The 10,888-nt window shown below is 34.4% G+C and overlaps 1 pseudogene; it reads left to right on the top strand.

Annotated features, from left to right (window-relative positions):
- The first annotated feature begins 6,655 nt into the window (after nt 1–6,655).
- LOC107013553 overlaps nt 6,656–10,888 on the top strand; it is a 36,118-nt pseudogene continuing 31,885 nt past the window's right edge.

Below are 10,888 nucleotides of genomic sequence, written 5' to 3'. Positions count from 1 at the left end.
TTGATTTGCTTTGTATGATTTACTTCTCACTTTACATGTTCGTTGTGTTTTTTTTTATTCATTGTCTATAATTTAAAGTGGCTATATCATTTTTTGTACATTGTGTTAGTCTGAGGAATTTGTGTGTCATTAATAGAAATGTGTGGAACTTGAATTTGTTTTTCATGTTTTTAACTGCTTGCACAATTAATATTATATTGACAGTGAATGTACATTTTATTAAAAGAGACCTCTTTAATATGTCTTTTAGCATTCCTTCTCTTCCAAAGTTTCCATATAACTATGGCTGGTATGAGCTTCATGATATGCTGCAATTTGGGGGCTTCTCTTGTTTTTTTGCAACTTGAATGGCCTGCAATAACTCCTTGCTGATATTACTGCGAAGTTCTGATTCAAACTGAGAGCTCAAACAGTCTTCTCTTTCAACCCATTCCCTAAATCTGCTTACAGAGTCTCTTTCTCTTCTCCACCATTTGATTTACTTAGCTAGACGATATTTGTTTGATTCAACAGTGTAACATAGAAAGAATATAGTCCTTGTCTTTGTGCTTCATAAAATATTGTATCCATTGTTTGAAGTGTGACTATATCAGTATATATTTTCAGTGCAACTTCCTTTTCAATTGCTGCAAAATCAATAGTGATTGAGTAACCATCATCATCAAGGACCCTGTAACAGTGTACTCTCTCCTCTTTTGTTTAAGGAATATAGTTCAAATGTGAGGTGAATTTGACCTCGCCTCCAGGGAAATCGAGGACCTGGGAATCATTATGAATACTGTGCATTGGATTTAACATTGTTTGAGCTTTGGTTGAGTCAAAAAGAAAATAAGCAAAATGGGGTTGATTTAAACCAATAATTCAAAATGGGGTTCTTATATTTGGTGATATTTGTATGATGATGATAAAAAGAAGATAAAAATTCAATCTTGGGTTTCAAATAAATCAATTTTCTTGATTTTAGTAACAATAGAGTCATTGTGCCACTGTTTTTTTTTTGTATGTGTGATTAAAAAAAGGAATTTTTTTGATGGAGTTTTCTAAGCTAAGCTACTTATTTTGGACTTATATCTCTTATATTTTTTCCTCTCTTTGGCTTGGTTTCCTACTAATATTGTGTGATTATGTTATTTATAGGCGGCTGAAACAGACCCAAAGGTAACACTTCAGGATTTTTGAAGTAGATCGTTTGGAACCCGAGAAGGCTGATTGGTAAGAAGTTGAAAGTAATAGAAATTTTCTGCTATATGGTAGTTGTTAGATTGACCAGCTAACTCCCTTGTGTTTTTTTTATAAAGAGAATATGAGTTGTTATAGTTTGTCCGAACTACTTTTTCCATGTGAACAATCAACTGTGTTATTATTTTACGAATACATGAACTGTTTTGCTAGAATCAAAACTAATGTATTGATAGTTATTTTGTTTGCTTGTTGCAGTCTATTGCTATAATGTATGTTATTTACTCTAATCTAGGTCTGTCCTTATTGCTTTGAAATGTGTTTGCGTGTGCCTTTAGTCATTCATTTGTATAAAGTTTATTAAATGGTGGAAGCTGCTAATAACTTAACTTGTCAATATTTTTTGGTTCTACTATTAGTGTTGTAATTGTTTGTTGTTGAATTGATGTGAAGGTTTAAGATTCGATTAATCTAAAAGTTCGAGTTGTTAAGTTCTGTCAATATTATTTGTACGCATGAATTTAGTGTCTTTAATGTTTTGCACATGTCATGTAGGATAAATATTCAATGGATTTTGGAGATAAAAGTTGGATGAATATCCGAAGATCCACCAATGAATATATCCATGGATTTAATGATTTTCTTGATAAAGCATTTAAACGAGCTTCCCAAGGAAATGAAATATTGTGTCCTTGTAGGAAGTGCTTTAATCGTAATTGGCATTGCCGAAATATGGTAGAGGATCATTTGATTTTGCCATGGATTTGTTCATGGATACACCAAATGGGTTTTTCATGGTGAAGGATTTTCCTCAAGAAATACGCCACATCCAACCGATGAAGAAGAAACTTCTAACATGCATGACGACATTGATAGATTACTTCATGATACTTTTAGAAATATAGTTGATGATTAGAGAAATGAAGGAGTGAGGGAGGGGCCACATGAAGATGCAAAGAGATTTTTTAAATTAGTGGAGGAAGGGAAAGAAGAGTTGTATCCAGGGTGTAAGAATTTTTCTAAGTTGAGTTTTACCATCCGGCTATACTTGTTTAAATGCATTCACAAGTTGACTGATGTGGTCTTTTCAGATTTGTTGTACTTGATAAGAGAGGCATTTCCATTTGCTCAGATACCCGTCTCGTTTTACAAGGCAAAAAAGGTCATAAAAGATTTGGGTCTTCATTATGAGAAAATACATGCTTGCACTAATGATTGCATATTATTTTGGAATGACAATGCAAAGTTAGATAATTTCTCTGTGTGTGGAGCTTCAATATGGAAAAATGTTCGTAATGACTTAAATAATAAGGTTACGAAAATCCCAGTGAAGGTTTTAAGGTACTTTCCTTTAAAGCCTATAGGCTTCAGAGGATATTCATGTGTTCTGAAACATCTGTAGCTATGAGATGGCATGATACTGAACGACTTAAAGATGGAAATTTAAGACATCCTGCAGATGGTGAAGCTTGGAAGGACTTTGATTCATTGCATCCTGACTTTGCTAATGATGCTCGTAATGTTAGATTGGGTCTTTCAAGTGATGGCTTGAAAAGATTTTTCCTCCATCTTTTATTGATATAATGACACATTTACCTATCCATTTAGTAGATGAAATTAAGCTTGGAGTCCCAACTCATTTGCGTTGGATGTATTCTACAGAGAGAACTATGTGTGACTTCAAGGGGCTTGTTCGTAATCGAAAAAATCCTGAAGGATCAATAGTAGAAGGTTTTTCAGCTGTAGATTGTTTGAACATTATTTCCATATACCTACCTAATACGTTGCAGACAAAATTAAGTAGGTGTGAAATAGAGGATGATGAGTACATTCAAACAGAGGAAGGTGGTGTTTCATATTTATTTCCTAAGACAGGTCATCCAATTGGAAGTGAGAATATAAGGAAAGGCAAGATTTTTAACATGGAGCAGCATGTGTTGTTTGAAGCACATCGATATACTTTGTTCAATACAGGAGATGAACAAGTAGAGGCATTTATCAAGTAAGATAAAATACTCGTTTGTCTTTAAACTTCATTAAGATGTTATGATAATGTATTTCAAATTTCATTTCATTTATAAATACACATTGATTAATTACATTACATGCTTACAAGGAGCATAAGAGCTTAACTGATAATCGTACTACAGGCAATGCATGGGTAAAAGCACAGGTCCATAGTAGAGAATTTGGTGATTGGTTGAGTGAAAAAATCAAAAATACTGAAGTGTCCAATCATTTAAAATGGCTAGCTAAAGGGCGTAACTTTGTGGCAAAAAGATATACTGGATATTTCATTAATGGATATCGATTTCATACGAAGCACGGGATGCCCCTTGTAAAACTCAGAATAGTGGAGTGACTTTGTCCGCCACAAAGGATAGTTTTGCTAGTGCTAGGGACCAAAATCCTGTTGATGGAATGGTTCTCTATTACGGAATTATTCAAGATATCATTGAGATTGATTATTGGGGTTGCTTTAGTGTTGTACTTTTTAATTGTGATTGGTTTCATAATGAAGTCGATGAATATGGATTGACTCGGGTATATTTCAACAAAAAATGTAGTACAAATGATCCTTTTGTACTAGCATCTCAAGTGCATCAAGTTTTTTATGTGAAAGACCCGGTTGAGAAAAATGTTTATTATGCAAGAAACAAAGTCCCTGTGGATTTGTATTATTTGGAGGAAGAGAATTGTCCTAATATTGAAGAAACATTTTGGAGAGAGCCTAATGATGATATTGGTTCATCAGAAAGATTACTTGATGTAGATGTTAGATGGTCTAGAGAAGATCTTCCTGTTGATATAATCGATGCTCCTTCCATTGCACAACATTCACAAGATGAAGCTATGGAAACATCGGAAGAGGAGGATGACTTTGATGATACTTATTGGGATTGGATGGAAGTTGATGATTGACAAAGGATCTTGTGGACTTGTTCGAATACATTATGTTTCTTTTTCTTATAGTAAGTAATGAATATCATTTGAGTTGCATCATATAGATTATGAATGTTTAGTGAACTGTATTTGCTATCTCTTCTTTCTGTTTCTATGTTTTTTTTTCATGTTATCGTTAAATTACTACAACTTTTGGATTATTAGTTTTGGTAAGTCCTTTTTCTCTCTTATTGATCATTTTCATTCTTCTTCTTTTTGCAGTTTCTCTGAGCAATTTCAATATATTAGTGGACCAGCAAATCAGTAGGTTCTTATCTCTTTATTAAGGTCCAACACTCCAGGTTCGTATCTCGTTTTTATGATTCTTTGAATACTTCTTCGCTATATCTCTCTTTGAGTACTTAATGTACATTCTATGAATGTGATTGAGTGCAGAAAATTTTATTGTGGACAGTAACAAACCTACTATGAGTGATTGTGGACAGTAACAGACTTGCTGCTCTCTTATAATTCCACCAATTGGCTTCCTAAAAACACTCTAAATCTTGTGTGTGATTGTGGACAGTAACAGACCTACTGAATCTGATTCAGCTCTTTGTAATATCTTGGTGATTGATTTGTTTAAGTATTGCAGGTGTACACTGCCACACATTTTAACTTTTTAATTTCTATTTTCACACAGGTTTGAATAGTCATAGCTATGAGTCAACAATAAACTTCAAAAAGAACCAAAAAAGTCAAAAAGAAGACATTTGCTAAACCGGGATCATTATCATTCTTGGAAAATAAGAAACTACGGTTATTGACAACAAATGAAATTATTAAAGAAATAGAGTGCGATAAAGGACATCTGCTCAAATTTATTGGAGGACAACAATCAGTAGCACCACAATCTGAAGCAAAAAGACAATCTGTCAAGGAGTGGCCTTTTGAAAATCAGCCTGTCGAGGAGCTGCCTGTTGTGCAGCCTGTCGAGGAGCTGCCTCTTGTGCATCCTGTCGAGGAGCTGCCTCTTGAGAATCATGGAAAAGATTTTCCTTTCAAGGATCAAGTGCTCCTCGATCAAATGATCAACCTGAAGAACAAGGTAACATATAAGATTACAAACCTATTAAATGTATTCATAATTTTTAATTATATTTCCTGTATTTTCTTATAGCTGGAGATGTTTCCAGTCCAAATAAAAGAGGTAGAACGCAAATGCATGATGTTCATGCCCGAAAAGAACGTAAGTTGATCATACTAAATAGTCAAAATCAACCTGTTGGTCCTACGGATGATGTTGTCATAGAGCTAAGTAGCTTCCTTGGAACATTGGCTAGAAATGCGACTCTTTGCTCATTTGATATATTGGATTGGAGGAGCATGGACACTAAAAAGGATTTATGGGACTATACCAAGGTTTGTAGTTTACAATAATAAATTATTTGTAAAAGTATTTTACTTCTATTGGCTAATTGAATGACACAAAATTATAGGGGAAATATATTATTCCTGAAGCTGCGTACCATTGAGCTATGGTAACAATTCGAGATGCTTGGAGAAGACATAGAAGTGATTTGAAGCTTAATTATTACGATCCATATGACAATGATGCAGTTCGAATGGCAAAAAAGCCTGGTCATATTCCAGAATGTCAATTTAGAGAGCTCCTCAAATATTGGAATTCTCAAAAATTCAAAGGTAAAAATGTAGTTCAGAATCTCAATTTTTTTTAATAAGTAGCATTTGTATTATAGCTCCTGATTTTTGCTCCCTTCCCAGCTTCTTCCCACCTAGTGACCCCCAACACTTCAAAGCTGTTACAAAAAATAGTACCTCTGTTTCCAGTAGCATCTCTGTGTCTAGCATGTTTGGATTTTTCATCTGATATAGCTTATCTGGCTTGCTATGTTTGGATATTTCTATGCTTCCTCCTGGCTCTTCTTTCTCGTAGGTGTCTTTTTAATCAGCAGGTGGATCATTATCATGCCCAAACTTAAAGCAATTAGAGCAACATTTTGGCCTGTATCTGTAATTCAGACCTTACTAGAAAGACCCATAAGGAGCAGCAAGTGTAACTATCTCCACCAAAATTTGAGAAATGTCAATGTCAATTGCAATGAAATATGATTCATTTCTATTTGTAAATTCATACCTCTAGCATTATTATGGTTTGTATACGGACCAGCCTGCATAACCTTCTCTCTGACTGCTACAAAAGTAAATCAAAACATATAGTAACTATCTGAATAGTATAGGTACTAAAGCATCTGGATAAAGTGCCAACACTGACTGCTATAACATAATTGTCCATAGTGTGATATCGGTTTTGCCGACATAGTAGTATTGATTCTACTTTACATGAGGCTTGGTTGGTACTTTGGTGTCTAAAGTAGTGTGATAATAGTATATATTCACATGCATTTTACAAGACACCTTAACACTATATAATGACTGATATTGACAGATTGTTATAAAGGAAAAATGGACTGTAATAAAGGAAAGACAGACTAATATTGACCTCGTCTAGTACACTATATAACACTAATATACCTTCGATTAACATTACTGATTCATTTCTTTGCAGAAAATGTCTGAAACAAATGCAAAGAATCGAAAAAAACTGAAGAATCCACACACTGCTGGCAAAAAGAGTTTCGCTTTAGTTCGTAATAAGCTGGTGAGTTATCTTATATATTATTTTTTTTAATGAAATTTTCTTTTGGATCTCTTCCAGTGTGAGTTTATTTTTTATATATATTTCAATTTGACTAGGAGAAAGATAAGGAGACAATATCATCTAAGGATCTCTTTGTGGTTACAAGAACAAGAAAACCTGGGCGTTTGTACAAGGCCTCAAATGAAGATACTACTAGTAAAATTGTATGTTCCTGTCTATTTTAATTTTTTTTGTTGAGATCAATTATTTATTTCATAAGATTGTGTTTGTTGGATATGCTTTGGTAGGCTGAAATGGAGGAAATTTTAAAACAAATAAGCATAAATGGTGAGTATGTTGATGCATTTTCAAGTGTCATGGGTCCTGAACATCCGGGACGTCTAAGACTATATGGCGCAGGAGTTACAAAGAGTACTTTGAAAAAAAAAGTTGGCAATTCGGAATCAACTTTAAGTGCAACAACTGATGGAATGCAGCAAATGCAAGAGAGGATGCAAAAAATGGAGAAACAAATGGAGGAACAAAAGAAAATTGTGTGACAAGAAGTTATTGCAGATGTTATTGCACAACTTAAGCATGCGGGATTAATTGATCCTAACATATTAGCAGCATTGTCGACTCCTTCACCAAGAGAATCTACTTTTGTTCAAGGAGCTAAACAAGGTTGGTGTCGCTAATTCTATGTTTTGATTTGTATTTGTTGTTTCTACTTGCTATAGGATTAGAATGGAATAGTATGCTATTGATCTAAGGAAGTTGGGGAAAAGTTATGCAGAGGATCAGTAAATGCCTGATTCATGAGTTCAATGTCTGAGTTGCTGCTTGTAGTCTGGTTCATGAGTTTTCTGGTGCTGCTTGTAGCCTAGTAGAGGACCAGTTGTTAGATTCATGATTTTTTTGATACTTGCTGCTTGTAGTCTGGTTTCTTGTGGTTTCTTGTTTATGTTAATTAAACATGTCTCTTGTAGCATGATAGTGTTGTTTCTACTGCGCTTGTAGTCTGGACTCTTGTTTCTGCTGCTGGTCTATCTTGTTTCTGCAGCTGGTCTCTTGTTTCTGCTGCTGGTTTCTTGTAGAATTATATATAGTGTTGAATCCTAGCTTCACGATTATGTTTAGTCGAGCCAACGTAGTAGCTAATTAGTGCATGTAGTCTGGTCTCTTGTTTCTGCTGCTGCTTGTAGAAGTTTGAATGCAGCTAGCAGTTGAATGTTATTGGCATGTACTTGATTTCCAAGTTTTAGGGTTGAACAATTCTAAAAGCTAATGCATGGTTGTAACTACATGTATACTTGTTAATTTCCAAGATTTGAGGTTTGCTAAATTATTTTTATTTTTTTCTGATTGTATGTAGGTGATGAAATCGAAGAAGGCGATGAAAGCAATAGTGAAGACTTGACAGAGGAGCTGAAGTATACATTGATGTAAACTTTATTGATGTTCTAGAAATCATATATTTTTGAAGATTGAAAATTCTATGGCATGTGTTTCACCTTTTTTGAATGCTATTAAAAGATTTGTATATTTTGCTTTAAGTGATATTAGAATCACGGATCTTGAATTCTAATTAAGGTAATTAACATTTATTCTCGTTAACGATTTATGTGTATTTTTATGTTATAAAATTTATTCTCATGGATGATTTAGTATATAGCAGGTATATATAGCTTACTAATATTGCATTAGAATTGTTGCAAATAGCAGGTAATATCCATTGCAATAGGCATTAAGCAACAGTTCTACAATTGTTTAAAAGTGTTGCAATACCCTATAACAACCGTCGCAATAGAGTGAAACGGTGTGTTGAATCGAAAAAAAACTGTAGCCATAGCCTTAACAGAACTGATGCATAAACCTCTATTACAACGGTTAAAAATCGTACCAATACGTACATAACCGTTGGCAATTAATTCAAATGAGAACCGTGGCAATAGGTCAACGTATGGCTACAGTTATATGAACTGTCGCACAGAACCGTAGCAATAGATCTATTGCTACGCGATCTGTTGTAGCGGTTGATGTAACCGTAGCCTTAGACCTATGGCTACGGTAGTAACGTCATTTGCAACGATAGGAGAACCGTGACAGTAGACCACATTTCTAGTAGTGTATTAGGAGAGTATGAGCCCTCAAACTAAAGCTACCACGAATTGTCTTGGCCAAACTAGGTAATTCTATCAAGAAGTCATCTTAATGGTGCTAGTTCACGCTACCCATACGAGAGTATAAATCCTCAGTCCTAGGGTACCATGACTACTTTTAACTCATGCTACCATGAAATGCATTAGACAATGCCAAATCAAGCTANATATATATATGTATATATATATATATATGTATGTATGTATGTATATATATATGAATGAAAGGACTAACAAGCTTTGATTCATTTTAGGTTATTAAGCCAACCTAGAGTCCTTTTATGTGAGAGAATCTTGGATATCCTTGCATTTAATGTCTAAGCATGTAGAAGATAATCAGTAGACCACAAGATCACATCATATTGACTTTACTTCCAAAGTTGTAACGTTGATGGCTACAAGTCCTACTTTCAAGTGTTACTTCATTCATGTTGAAATTACAAGCTTATTCAATCACATTCTTTACTACTAAGTGATTCTAGGCATATTTATCATAGAGGTTCAGTTTCATCTTTACAAGTCAATATCCTTCATATCCAATCAAATCTTTTCTATTAATGCTTATATGACCCTAACTTTGATCAATTACCATATATGACTTTGATTTAGGAATATTACATTTGGACCTTCAAAATCATCTCTAATGGCATAAACTCACAAACATCACATTCATTAATTAAGATTAGGGTTTACCCTAGAAATAACATGAAATTATCATAATATCATCAATAATTGCTAATACAATCATAATTATGTATTAATCACTAGTTTGGAATCATACCTACACTCTACCCACAATGCAAGCACAACCCTAGCTAGAATTTGGGAAAAATTAAGGGGGATCTATGGGGGAAGAACCCATAGATGAATAACCTAAACAAAGCTTGATTCAAATCCCTAAATAAATATTGAATCCATGCATGGATAAAACTCGACCTAGGTGTTGCCCTCATCTCTTCTCTTCTTCTTTTCTTCATGCTTATATAGAGCAAGAGAGAGGGAGAGTTTCTTGAGAGTATTTGGGGTCTTAGATGAATGAGTTAATGACTTAGTTTAGGGTCTTATTAAGCTTATATAGATTGTAAATTAAATAACTAACTGACCTGGCTTAACCCCTAATTAATTAACTAATCTATTTCAAACGCCTAACGTAAAACTAAACTAACCAAACCGTGGGTTGAGCAACTGAGAGTGGCTCACCTGTGTAGTTGAGGTCTGCAGCACTAAATTTGCTTGTCGCTGCAGCCATTGAACCATGATCCCAACCTACGGGACGTGGGTCCACCTATGGCCAGTAGATTATATACGTAGGTCACAAAAAATTGCAGCTTTGGCAACTGTTTTTGGGATCCCCTCCTCAAGGACCCCTTGGGTGGTCCTGTGGGGGTCGTACCTTGAATAAATCCCCTAAAACATTCTTTCCATGTACGGGAATTATTTTTATGAGTGTTAAACCTCATACAACAAACAAAATCTCTTATGAAAAGCTCTAGAACTCAATAGTTAAACTTGCTATTTTTTCGGGGTGTTACACTTGCTCAAGCATAGGATATATCCAAAATAGTTTTGAGTTCGCCAAAAGTAAAAACCCTAAGTTTAGCATCAAAATTTCCAAAACGAGATTGGTACATATAACGTCCAAGCAATCATCTCATCTCTTTAACACACTTTCATCGGAAACTCTTCTTCATTGAACATATCTTAGCCACTATTAGTTTCACTCTGTTATTTTCAAAACACAAAAAATATTCAAATAATTTTAGGGGCTTTGTTGTATTTGCGAATAACAGGAAAAGTAAAGTCAACGGTGGATATATGTAACGAAGAAGAGTTACGTGATACAAGTATGTCGAATGGAGGAGATGATTACTTGCGGGATATATTAGGCTATACCAATGCTCTTTAGGAAGATTTGGTGCTATACTTAGGGTTTTTACTTTAAATGAACTCAAAATCATACATACTTGAATGTTTAACTGATTATCTTGATGGTTTTTAACAT

This window comes from Solanum pennellii, chromosome 3 (assembly GCF_001406875.1).
Source record: "Solanum pennellii chromosome 3, SPENNV200".
In the NCBI taxonomy this organism is placed as follows: domain Eukaryota; kingdom Viridiplantae; phylum Streptophyta; class Magnoliopsida; order Solanales; family Solanaceae; genus Solanum; species Solanum pennellii.
This window is presented reverse-complemented; position numbering and strand designations above follow the sequence as displayed.